Here is a 12,222-nt window from a genome sequence, read left to right on the forward strand (position 1 = left end):
AGTGTCTAACCTGAAGTAGATGTTTGCCAAGACACTGCCCTTCTACCATGGGAGCAATTCCTTTGGATTTAGATTGAGGGCCAAATTCTGTCTCCCTTTCTCCACAAGGCCCCAAATTCAGCATTATTCTGCTGCAGGGGATGATGTGTTGTCTGGAACCTGGGAGGGGGTGTTTCTGCTCCCCACATCAAACTGTAGTGCACAAGCAGTGATGGCTACTGCCGGGTTTGGGTTGGAGGATGTCTGCTGTCACTCCACAGCCTAAGGCACAAGATTCTAGTCCTCCATGCCAAGCCCAGATAGTTGGCCTCAGCACAAGGGAGGAGATTTTTGCTATTGCTCAGGAAACTATTGATCCTAAAAGTTAGTGAGAGATTGAATCAGCTTTCCTGGGGGTATTTGTTTAATTTTGACCTTGAACTTTTAAAAGGCACAGACATTTGTGAGCACTTCCTACCATATGTAGGGGAGAGAGGTGCTGTTTGCATGGGGAAGCCCTGGGCACTCCGAGCCCAATTCCGATCTCAGGTTCCTTGTGTGAGTGTAGCAGCTATATCCCATGAATGCTCAATAGCTGATTCTTCCAAGATGAAAGCACCCACAGTACCTGATGTCATGGCTCTCAGTTTAGAATGTAGGCGCATTTTAGATCGGTTACCTTTTCTTGTTACATTTGTTATTCCAAATGCCTTTTCTTTTGAGATCAGGGTGTATTACAAACATAGACTGAGAATTTGCACTTTTTTTTCTGAATATTTCTGTATGGATTACTGTGTGTGGATTTACCCGAATGAAGTGTTGTAACTAATAAAAAATTCTCTTCGTAATAGCAAATCTCCATGTGTTTCTTTGGTGTTTGTTGAAGCATTTCTTTAATGCTACGAGTAAATCAATATACTGTACAGTTGGTTGAGTAATGTGTGTTATTTAGTAAAGCTTTTTAATTGATAGAGAGGTAAAATTGTCTTGTAAACAATTCCTAAATATTTAACCAGCTCCGGTCTGAGATTCAATATGTAAATAACATGGGAGATTATTTACAGTGGTGAAAACATAGAACATCTGTTTTGTAATAGTGGAAGTAATTTTAAAGGCTTTGTTTTCTTGGTAACAAAATGTGAAATGATGAAAACCTCTATCATTTGAGTCATGTTATAGTAGACTGGACAAAGCCCTGCAAAGGCACAGAGAGCTGGGTTAGGTAGTGTGATAGATACAATTGTGTTTAACTCCCATTGAAATTCAGTAAGATTTACGCTAGGTTGAAAATTTTACCCAGCAGGTCTCTTCCATTTCTTTCTTCTGCTTTTAGTTTAAACTGGAAAAGTAGAAAATTGACAGTTGTCTTATTCTCAACTTAAGGGGAGGGTTTAGTGATCTTAAGCATCAGATTTGAAATATTTTGATTCCCAGGATCAACCTGCTGAAATCCCAACAAGATCAAATAAACACATCCTCCTAAAACCTGTTGTTTAACATTTAATATAGTAGGATAAGTCATAAGATACCGTGAAATGAGGTCTTGTGACAGTGGTTTCTTACAACACTTCACAAAAGTGTTTATTTTCCTTTGGAGCTTCTTGATACTCCCGCAACATAGTCAAGAATCAGGGTTTTGCTGTACCAAGTGCTCCATGCACCCAATGAAGATAGTCCCTGCCCCAAAGCGCTTACATACCAAATAGTGAAATATTTGCCTAGTATCCCCCACTTTCACATGTGTCAGCCATCCAAAAAATAATAAAACGCTGTAAAACTTAAAAAAAAAGTTTTCTCTCAATTTCAGTTGTGTTGATGTACCTTCCAGACGTGTCTCGAGTATTCCTAGGGGTACTTATACCACTGGTTGGGAGACACTGCATTAGTTCATAACTGTCCCTTGATTTGTTGTGTTGTTTGTGATTTTCTAATCTCTTTTGGATTCTACATTCCAAGTACTGGCCTGGAAAGGAACCTCCCCCTACTTGCACGGGGCAGAGCACTATTGTGATTTGCCTAAAAGTTTCCTGTTTTCTAATGCCAAAGATGACTTCAGCTTTGCACTGTGTTGACCAGCTTTTGCACAAAATCTTGCCGCCTGTCTATACTGGCCACGAGTACTTGCGCAAGAACACTGACGTTCAGAGGCAAGGGATTTTTTTTTCTTGAGCTTTACGCAGGTCCCCGCCTCCAGAGTTGGGAACAGCCCTGACAAGTCCTATCTAGGTTATATTTCTCTGGTTTATTGATAAAAGGTAACATGAGACTGTATCACATGCTTTGCTAACAACATATAGGGAAATTAATAATTTTCTGTGTACAGTTGTTGCGTATGTATCACCCAGGTGTCACTGACCAGGGAGTTGATTTTCAGATGATCCTTCACAAGGCCCATTTCTCACAAAGATGATTACACTCGTGTGCAGGGTATGAAGAAGGGGTGCTTTGGGTCACCCCCTCAGCCTCTTGCTTTCCTGAATCAATCTGTTGTTTTGGCTGCTTTTTGAAAACTCCAGTTTCCTGCCCTAATCCCAGTGTCCTCACCCCAGTGATGGCTCCGAGTGTTATGACAACTTAAAACAGCAGCGGGGAGGGGGCTGACAGGCCTTGTGAATGCTAAGGCCCATGGGTCTGGATGCACCATTCGAGTGGGCACATGCCAGCTGTTGGGCTAATTATGAAGCACCCAACTGCTACTATCCATTCCTCTCTGTGTTGCCATCCCGGTCACTCTGGAGGGGTGAGAAGACCTCTGTTGCTCCCTTCTGGAGAATGGGGACCCCAACATACTGACTGTCCTGTCCCTGCTTGGGCAGAAGGGAACATTTCCTACCATCAGCCAGCTGTAGCCTGGGACCAAAGCACAGCCAAGCCCTGGGTGAAGTTTTGGTGCCCTGTATTGAGTCATAGAGTACGTAAGGTTTTCTGAATCTGGCCCTGCTTACGGCTGGAAACCCAGCTCAGGGTGAGAATGAAATTTTAATCCAATGTCTGTTTACCACTGACAAAGTAATGAAGGTGATTAACCAATGTGAGACCCCCGCCCCACGGGGAAACATCTTCTCTTGATCCTGAGCAGATGCTTTATTCCTTCTGGGCCCACACAGACGGAGGTGCGGGGCACGGCTGTGTGATCTAGACAGAAAGGGGGCTTACTTTGAGCGGCTCCCAGTCAGTAGTGCAGCAGGGGTGCTAAGGCAGCTTCCTGCCTCTCCTGGCACCGCGACAAGGCTGCAGCCAGATCCCAGCCAATGGGAGTGTGGAGCCAGTGCTCAGGGCAGGGGCAGTGTATGAAGCCCTGTGCGCGCTCCCCTCCCATCCCTGCCCCCTAGGAGCCAAGCCTGTTGCCAGCCACTTCTGGGGCACAGCGCAGTCTGCAGTGCCAGACAGGCAGAAAGCTGCCTTAGCAGCCCTGCTGGTCACCTGATCCCCCTGCAGCACCAAGACCCACAACTCAGGACTGGTTTGCAACCCCATAGTTTGAAAACCTATTGGACATATTTACCAGTATTACCCTCGTGGCCACAAGGTGTCAGTACAGCTCCATAAAATGTACAAGTGCAACTGATATAATTACACACTGGCAGGCAGCAGTGACTCTAACATTGCTTTCCTCCCTCCCTCCTTCCCCCTCTCCCCCCCCCCCCCCCCCCGATCATACACAGGGAGATGTAGCCCTGGGGTGGGCAATAATTTTTGGTGAGGGGGCACTCCAAGATTTTGGAAAGTGGTCAGGTGCTGCACTTTTCTGTGGAGGGAGTGTGGGGTCTAGGATGGAGGCTGGGTACCTACCGAAGGGCACACAGGGTAAGGGACGGGGGTGCAGGAGATGGTGTGGGGTCTATGAGGGTGAAGGAGGGAGTTGTGACCTGGGACAGGGATTGCAGAGGGTTTGGATGGTGATCTGGGGGAGGGAGTTGGGGTGCAGGAGGGGCTGGGGTGCCAGAGGCAGGCTCTGGCTGAGAGGCACTTACCTGAGCAAGCAGCCCTGCAGCACGGCCAAGACAGGCTGGGCTCCCTACCTGCTGCAGCCCCAGCTCACTTGACAACTGCAGGCTTGTTCCCTCCATGTGGCTCTCAGCTCCAGGTGGGGGAAGAGGCTTGCCCTGCCCCCTTCTCCCAGGCCAATCTCACAGCTCCGATTGGCTGGTTATTTCCAGCCAATTGGAGCTGAGAGATTGGCTGAGGTCAGTTCTTATTGGCTGGTTGTTTCTGGCCAATAGAAGCTAAACATTGGGCTGGGGGTGGAGAGATCACACAGTTTCCCCCCTCCCTGCAGAGCAGAGAAACTTAAGGACTTTAAACAGCAGCAGCTGAGTGCCTGAGGTTCCCAGCAGGGTGATCCACAGGCTGGATCTGGCCCCGGGGCTGTATTTTGCCCAGTCCTGCTGTAGCCTGTAGATCCTTGTGCTCTTTGTGTGATTTTTACATTCATTTATGCCAGTCCCAGACTGGCAGATAGCTACAGGTTTATATAGGACCAACACACAGCTGCAGGTGGGGTGATGGGGTAAGAGCTCTAGCTGGGTGTTTCTGGATATTTCCTTGTAAATGATCCTCATTAGGCTTCAGAGTTATCAGTCTACTGGGTTGAAGGAGGCAGAGCTCATGCCAGGGCCTTTTGTTCAGGCTATCTTCAGACTCAGGGAGCTACATCATCACAGCCTCCATTTATATTGCCAGCGTTTATTCCACTAGCACAAGGATTGGAAGCACAACGCCAGACTTGGATACCCATACCCACTCCAAAAGAGCCTCACTCTGCAAGTGGGCCTACAGACTGCACTTAGTGTGGGCAAGAGGTGATTTTTCCCCTGCAATGGCTCGTTCAAGGCATTCAGGTGATGTTGATGAGAGAAGCCACATCCAAAACCCACTTTTCATCTCCTAACTCTGGGTACATTTGAGATTTCTGAGCCAGAAACTGCTTGATTTTGGTGGAAGTGCCAGGAAACGGTCAAGGACTTCACCACAGCTTCACCAGTGCACTTCAGTGCTCATGATGAGGTCTCTATATTCTATTTAAATTTGCTCCACAAGTGGGGGGGAGAGGGGGAAGTAACTGAAATTTCTTACAGGTGCTGTCATATTACAACCCTCCCTCTTGGGGGGTGGGGGGGGGAAAGGACTCAGGGCTGAAACAGTCCCAGTTAGTGACCCTACCCTGTGCTGCTCTTGTTTCTGGCCAAATGGGAGTTGAGGACAGTGACCATAGGCACAGAAAGGGGAACCAGGAGTGTGGGTAGGGGGGACTGCAGCATCCCGGGCCAGTGCCTGGCGTCCCAACATGCCTGAAGCTTTGATGCTGGCCCTGTGCACCAGAGTCCCAACTCCCAGCTGCCATCCCCCTGCACCTGGGGCTCTCTTGCCGCCCCGTGTGCCTGGGGCTTTCCTGCGGGCCCTGTGCACCAGGGTCCCAGCTGCTGGGCATGCATGCCTGGGGCTTTGTTCTCAGCTTGGGGATAGGGAACAACAGGAGTAAGGGGGCTGGATCAGAGCCCTGGCCCCAGCTGGCTGCTTTCTTACCAGTGCACTGCACAGGAGAGCACCAGGTTAACTTTCACTTTTGCCCGCAAGTTCCACACACTGACGGTGATGCAGGGGGTGAGCATTTGTGAAGTGAACAATCTGCACCACTTTGTCCATTGCGACTATCAGTCTGTCTCCCTTGCCAAGTTTAGGGCTGAACACTTCTTGGAGTATTATGCAAGTCATACCAAAGGGTACGTCTAGACTACCGGGTTTTGTCGACAGAAGTTTTGTCAAAAGTATCTGTCGACAAAGAGCGTCCAGACACATTGAGTTCTGTCGACAAAGCAAGCTGCTTTGTCGACAGAACCCTGTAGTCTAGACGCAACCCTACAGCAATAACACCTTCTGTCAACAGAACTCTGTCGACAGAAAGTGTTATGCCTCGTAAAATGAGGTTTACCAGCGTCGACAAAACTGCTGAGTTCTGTCAACATTACGTCGACAGAACTCAGCGGTAGTGTAGACGCTGGTATAGTTTTGTCGACAAAAGTCCACTTTTGTCGACAAAACTCAGTAGTCTAGACACACCCAAAGAGTCAGGTCCACAAGCTGTCTGCACTGGCCGCTTGAATTTCCACAAGAACACTGACGATTTCATGTAAGAAATCAGTGCTTCTTGCGGAAATACTATGCTGCTCCCGTTTGGGCAAAAGTCCTTTTGCGCAAAAGCTTTTGCGCAAAGGGCCAGTGTAGACAGCTCAGATTTGTTTTGCGCAAAAAAGCCCCGATCACGAAAATGGCGATTGGGGCTTTTTTGCGCAAAAGCGCATCTAGATTGGACGGACGCTTTTCCGCAAAAAGTGCTTTTGCGGAAAAGCGTCCATGCCAATCTAGATGCTCTTTTCCACAAATGCTTTTAACAGAAAACTTTTCCATTAAAAGCATTTGTGGAAAATCATGCCAGTCTAGACATAGCCACTGAGCCCTGTGCTCACCCCTGTATTCCTAAGATATCTAAAAATTCTTTGTTCACGTTCTGATCCCTGTCAACACGAGGAGCCCATCTGCAGAGCTGAGCAATGTCGTTAACGTTTTTGCATTCACCCAGTATATGCAAACACTTGAACGTGCGGTCTGAAAAGCTGTTCTGTGGGATCGGTGGCTGTATCTTGCACTCTGCGACTCACAGAACATCTACTGGCTTGCAGACATTTAACACTTGTAGTGATTTCCACTTGGTTTTTAAATCTGTCGCATAAAACCTCGGAGGAGTCGACGATGCATTCTTTCACGAACTCGCCAGCTGAGCATAGCTTCCATTTTTTTTTTGCAAGTAACCAAGCATTACAGGAGCTTACCAAGGTCACGGTATCACTCTCTTTTCATGCTTGTCTAAGTACCCGCCTCTGCGTTTCCAAGGCTTCCTTCAGATTCGAAAGCTGTCGAGCACGTTGGGCAGAACTTACCAGAAGGTTTTTTATGGGAGAGTAATGGTGTATTTCATAATGCCTGCTGCCGTTGTGTTTCTTTGGAGCTGATATCACCTGGCAAATTAAGCAAAATGGCTTCCCTTTCTGTTCAATAACAAAATAATCCAACTTCAAACTCTCTTTTACCATTCTGCCTTTGTCACCAATTTTCCTCTTTGGGTTGGTACTTCTTCCTCTGAAGTTTTTGATTTTTTTTTACTTGCTTCTCCTTCTTTCATTCTTTCTCAACACAAAGTGATCCATTATAGAATTAGGGGCGAATGAAAACACTGGCAGAAATAAAAAAGTGCAATCTGTAGCAGTGCTTTGTCTGGATGTAGTGGGAGCGCACAGCTCACATAGTCAATGTTGTGTGCAATCAGCACACGCCTCATCTCACGTGCTTTGCTTTACGCATGTGTCACTTCAGTAATACTGGTAGGAAAAATACCTCTGTGGACGGAGACCAGTGGAGTCTGCAAGTGGGCATTGGTGACAAAATGTCTCACAGACTACAAATACAACCCACAGGCTGCGCTCCACTTTGTGAAAGGCTTAGTTCTGTCACCTCATAGATCAGTTGTACACAGCAGTTGAGAATATATGGAGAGATACAGTGGCTTTATTGACTCCAGGGGTATTTGTAAAATTCATTCCCTCTGAAGCACCTGGCTAGAGGGACCTTTGGTCTGACCCAGTATGGCTGTGCTAATGTTCATTATCCACTCAGCTAGTAGGGAAAGGTTTTCAGTGTGAAGTGTGATGTTTCCAGTGGACACTGTCCTTTTCATCATCTCTGCGAATGTCTCCTTGCAGCGCTGCACTAGGAGGCCCTGCAGTTCTGGAATTGCCTATGACAATAAGATGCGTTGGCCACCCGCTTGGTGCCCAAAACACAAGTCACATCTGTCAAAATACCCCTCCTGTGCTGCCCTTCTCCCATTTAATGACCCCATTGGCCGGGAGCTTCTTAAGTCAAAGCATGGGGGCTCCATATATAATTGCTCCTGCCTGCACCCTACAAGCAGTTGCACAGCACTCCCTAAAGGCCTGTCCTAGTCTGCGCTGGGGCCTGTATCTTCTGAGGCCAAGTTCTGCTGGGGTTCTTCCAAAGTCCAGGGATCTGTCTGGACACCCCCGGGGCGTTATGGCTTTTGGGTGGCACATCCAAAGCACGGCAGCCAGTTGTGAGGTCCAGCACCCCCGTAGCTACAGAATCGCTTGTGTGTCCAACAATGAATCTGAGTGACAGGAAGAGAGGACGTTTCCTAGGCTCTGGGAGGTTGTTTAACCATTTTCCTGTTTTTCTTTGTTTATTGCGTAGCTTCTCTTAAAACATTTCTGCCCACAAGGAGCTTTCACTTCTCTAAGCAAGTCTCCTGGGTGTTCCCCTTCTTGTCCTGGGTTTTACTGGGTTTTGCTACAGCCTCTTCGACCTTTGTTGTTAGGTCTGCACGCTGTAGTGTGCATGGCTCTGCTGTAATAGTGAGCACGTGTGTCACTGCTGCCTTCTACTGAATGGGATGTCAGCCCCACTAGCTGTGTGTGATCATGCCCTCCAGCATACAGAGTACTTGTGAACTTGTAGGAGCCTGTTTTGAAATGGACGGTGCTGAGTTCTCCCCTACCCTGGTGCTGCATGGGAGCAGAACAGCTGTTCCTATGTCTCTAGATAGAAGCATAGAACGGGACGTGACCTAGAGGGGTTGTCTAGTCCCCTGCACTCATGGCAGGACCAAGCACTATCTAGTCTAGTTGTTGCTGTCCCAGGTCACCACCCAAACCCTCTGTATTTCCCTCTCCCCACTTCCTGCAGGTCTCAACTTTCTCCCAGACCCTGCACTTCCTCCTACACCCTTCTCTTGCACCCATACCCCATCCTAGACCCTGCACCCCAATCCTCTGTTCCAGGTCACAACTCCCTACGTCACTCAACTCCCTCTCAGACCCCACACTCTCTCCTGCAACCTTGTCCTCTATCCCAAGCTCCCTTCTACACCCTACCTGCAGTCCCAGACCCTGCATCCCCTCCATAGAAGTGCAGCCCTTGACCACTTACCAAAAACTTGGAGTGGCCTCCTATTAAAAATTATTGCCCACCCCCTGGGTCTAGAACATCCCTGACAGGTGTTTGTCTAGCCTGCTTTTAAAAATCTCTAATGATGGATATTTTACAACATCCCTAGGCAATTTATTCCCGTGTGTAACCACCCTGATAGGAAATTTTTCATAATGTCCAACCTCAACCCCCCCATGCTGCAATTTAAGCCCATTGCTTCTTGCCTTATCCTCAGAGGAAAATATCTTTTCTCTGTCCTCCATGTGACAACCTTTTACTTACGGTAAAACCGTTATCATGTTCCCTCTGTGTTCTCATTTCCAGACAAAACAAAACCCAGTTTTTTCAGTCTTTCATTGTAGGTCCTGTTTTCTAGGCCTTTAATTATGTGTGTTTCTCTTCTCTTGACTTTCTCCTATTTGTCTGCCTCTTTCCAGAAATGTGGTACCCAGGACTGGACACAACACTCCAGTTCATACATGTGTGTCTGCATGGAGTAGAGCGGAAGAATCATGTCTCATGTCTTGCACAAAGTCTGCAGTAACTATTCCTGCTGGATTCTCTCAAACCTGCCCCATGCCCAGGCGTTCCTGGGCTGCTTGGGTTATCAGCTCTTTCAGACAGGGACTGTATCTTTCTTTGTGGTTTCTCTCTGCCTGGCACAGGGCGGGCTTGCTACTGCTCAGGGCCCCTGGACACTGCCGGGATATTAAAATTGAACGTGCTTGGTAGTGTTACTGTTAAACACAGAGCAACAACTTATAGCTGCTGCTGTTCATTCATTTTGTGGGTTTTAACAACCCCGCCCCTTCCCCATGCACCTCGGACACCCTTCCTGCTGCTTTGCCCGCTCACACTTGGCTGGCCTCACAACCCAGCCTGTGGCTGCCAAGTCAGCTTTTGTTCTGGGGGGGGGGGGGGACAACTCACTGTGATTTACCCAGGCAGCAGGTGTTTGATACGGCACATTTGGTCCAGGATCACTGACTGTTGTAAGCCTTGGACTGTGTCTTTCCGGGCCACTGTTAGGGTTACCAGTACCTACGCACAGGTTTGCCAGATTCCACCGGTCTCCATCCCATGTGACCAGAGGAAGAAGAGTCTAGTGGTTAGGGGCCTGGACAGTAGGAGATGTGGGTTCAATGCTGCACAGCCACAGCTATCCTCTGTGACCTTCCTCGAGCCACTTAGCCTGTCTGTGTCCAGTGTTACCTCTAGATAGTGGAGCTTAACAGCACTTCCCTATGGTACATGGATGCTGGTAGGACAAATACACTAAAGACTGTGAGATCCTCAGATGCTATGATAATCTAGATCTTGCTGGTTAATGGGTATATGGTATTTAGAGCAGTTGCTGTTATTGCATTCATTTACCCCCCCCCCCCACCATTCTCCTCTGTCTCTTGCATGAGTCCCTGTTTCCCTTTCCCCTGGGCTCTCTTGTGGGCCAGCTTGAAGGAGACACAGCTCCTGGGAGGACTCAGAGAGGTGACTCCAGCATTTGGAGCTGATGGGGCCATACTTGCTCTAATCTCCAACAAGATGGTCCGTACCTGGGGACCGGCTCTGACAGCTCCGTGCTGCTCTCTGGCTATTGTCCTCCAAGGTGTGTCACACCTGAGTACCTGAGCGGGCTGCCCTGGCTCACGGGAGTAGCCTCATGAATGCCCATGCTCAGGTGAATAGTGGGAGCGGGCCCTTGAAGTGGAAGCATCTTGGGGCAGGCCGTGGTCATGCCTAGCCTGTAAGTGCCTGGCAAAGCCCTGCTGGACCGCAACCATCCTACAAGGGAAGCTGTAAAAGCTCAGGTCTCATTTTAGTGGCTGCAGCAGAGAATGTCATGTGCTCAGGATACTGTCATAGGTGTCCCAGTGGTCTACTGGATAAGGCATCAGCTGCTGGAGCCTGGGATTGTGGGTTTGAATCCCATCCTTGCCTGCCCTGGGAGCAGCAGGATGGTGTGTAGCACCCAGACCGAAGTGCCTGTCTGGGAGGCAGTGGGACAGCCAGTATGAAAACTGGCCATCTTCCAGGTACTTCTGTTCTGGTGCTGGGCTAAGTCTCCACTCCCTCTTGTGCCTACCTTTACAGCATGTGTGGTTACCTGGGCCGGAGGGAGGGGGCACCTTAAGGAATCTCCTGCTTGGTTGAAAGAGAACTCAGAAAGCCCCGCAGGTCTGGGCTGCATTACTGTGCTGTAGGCTGGGGCTGGATTCAGGCTGCATCATTTTAAGTATTCATTTAGCAACTCCGTGAATTTTAAATGCCTGGGTCAGCCTGGCCAGCAGGTCCCCTCCCTTGGGCTCACCTTTGCTGTGGCCCCATTCGAGGCTGAATTTCCAGAGTGCTGAGACTAGCAGGCTCCAGGATTGGCTCTTAGTCTGGTCCTCAGTGGTGTAGGATCCCGCTGGTCCTCCCACCAAGCAATGGCCAGCGCAGGGTCACAGCGACAGTTTTTCCTCCTGCGGCGCTGCAGCAAGTGTAACTCAGGAGCCGAGCCGGAGCCACTGGAGCCCCACTGGAGCAGCGGTTGCTCAGCACCATTCAGGCTCTGGCCCTGGAGAACCACAACCCTGGAGAGTGTCATCTCCCTTTGCCAGCAGGGCTGGGAAAGGCGGCTCGCCTGCAGCTCCCTGTGTCCTCAGTGGGGCAAGATGCGCTTTGACATGCTGCAAGCCTGATTTAGTTAATGAAATAATCCCTTCAGTTGTTCCATTTCCCGGGACTCTAGAATCACAGAGGGAAATCTGCTTTAGCAGATGAGCAATTATATCTGCAAAGGGCATTTCACAGAGCCCCGCTCTCAGCTCCCCTCTCCAAAGCAGCCCTAGCCTGCTACTAAGCGGGGCGCTGTCATGTGGAGGGAGAGGGGGACCTGCCTGGCGGGTCTGAATTAATAACAGGAGGGTGGAAGCAAATTAGGGAAAGGGCTGCTCTGTTAAAAGCTGCGTTCAGCTCTGCCAGGAGAGAGCAGAACTAGCCAGGGTTTATTGCCAGACAGATGGATACTGAATGACAGTACATTCAGCCATTGAAACAGAAGATGGACGCATTACATCATCAGTGCAACTTACAATAAATAATCACGCCTAGCTCTTGTATTAGACTTTGCTTCTTCTTAACAGTGCTTTACAAAGGCTAGCAGTATCCTTGTTCCTATTTTACAGAGGGGAAAACAGAGGCATAGGGAAGGACGTGACTTGCCCAAGGACATACAGCAGGCTAGAGCCAGGTATTGAGCCC

This window comes from Pelodiscus sinensis, chromosome 1, assembly GCF_052426305.1.
Source record: "Pelodiscus sinensis isolate ZL-2025 chromosome 1, ASM5242630v1, whole genome shotgun sequence".
Lineage (NCBI taxonomy): Eukaryota > Metazoa > Chordata > Testudines > Trionychidae > Pelodiscus > Pelodiscus sinensis.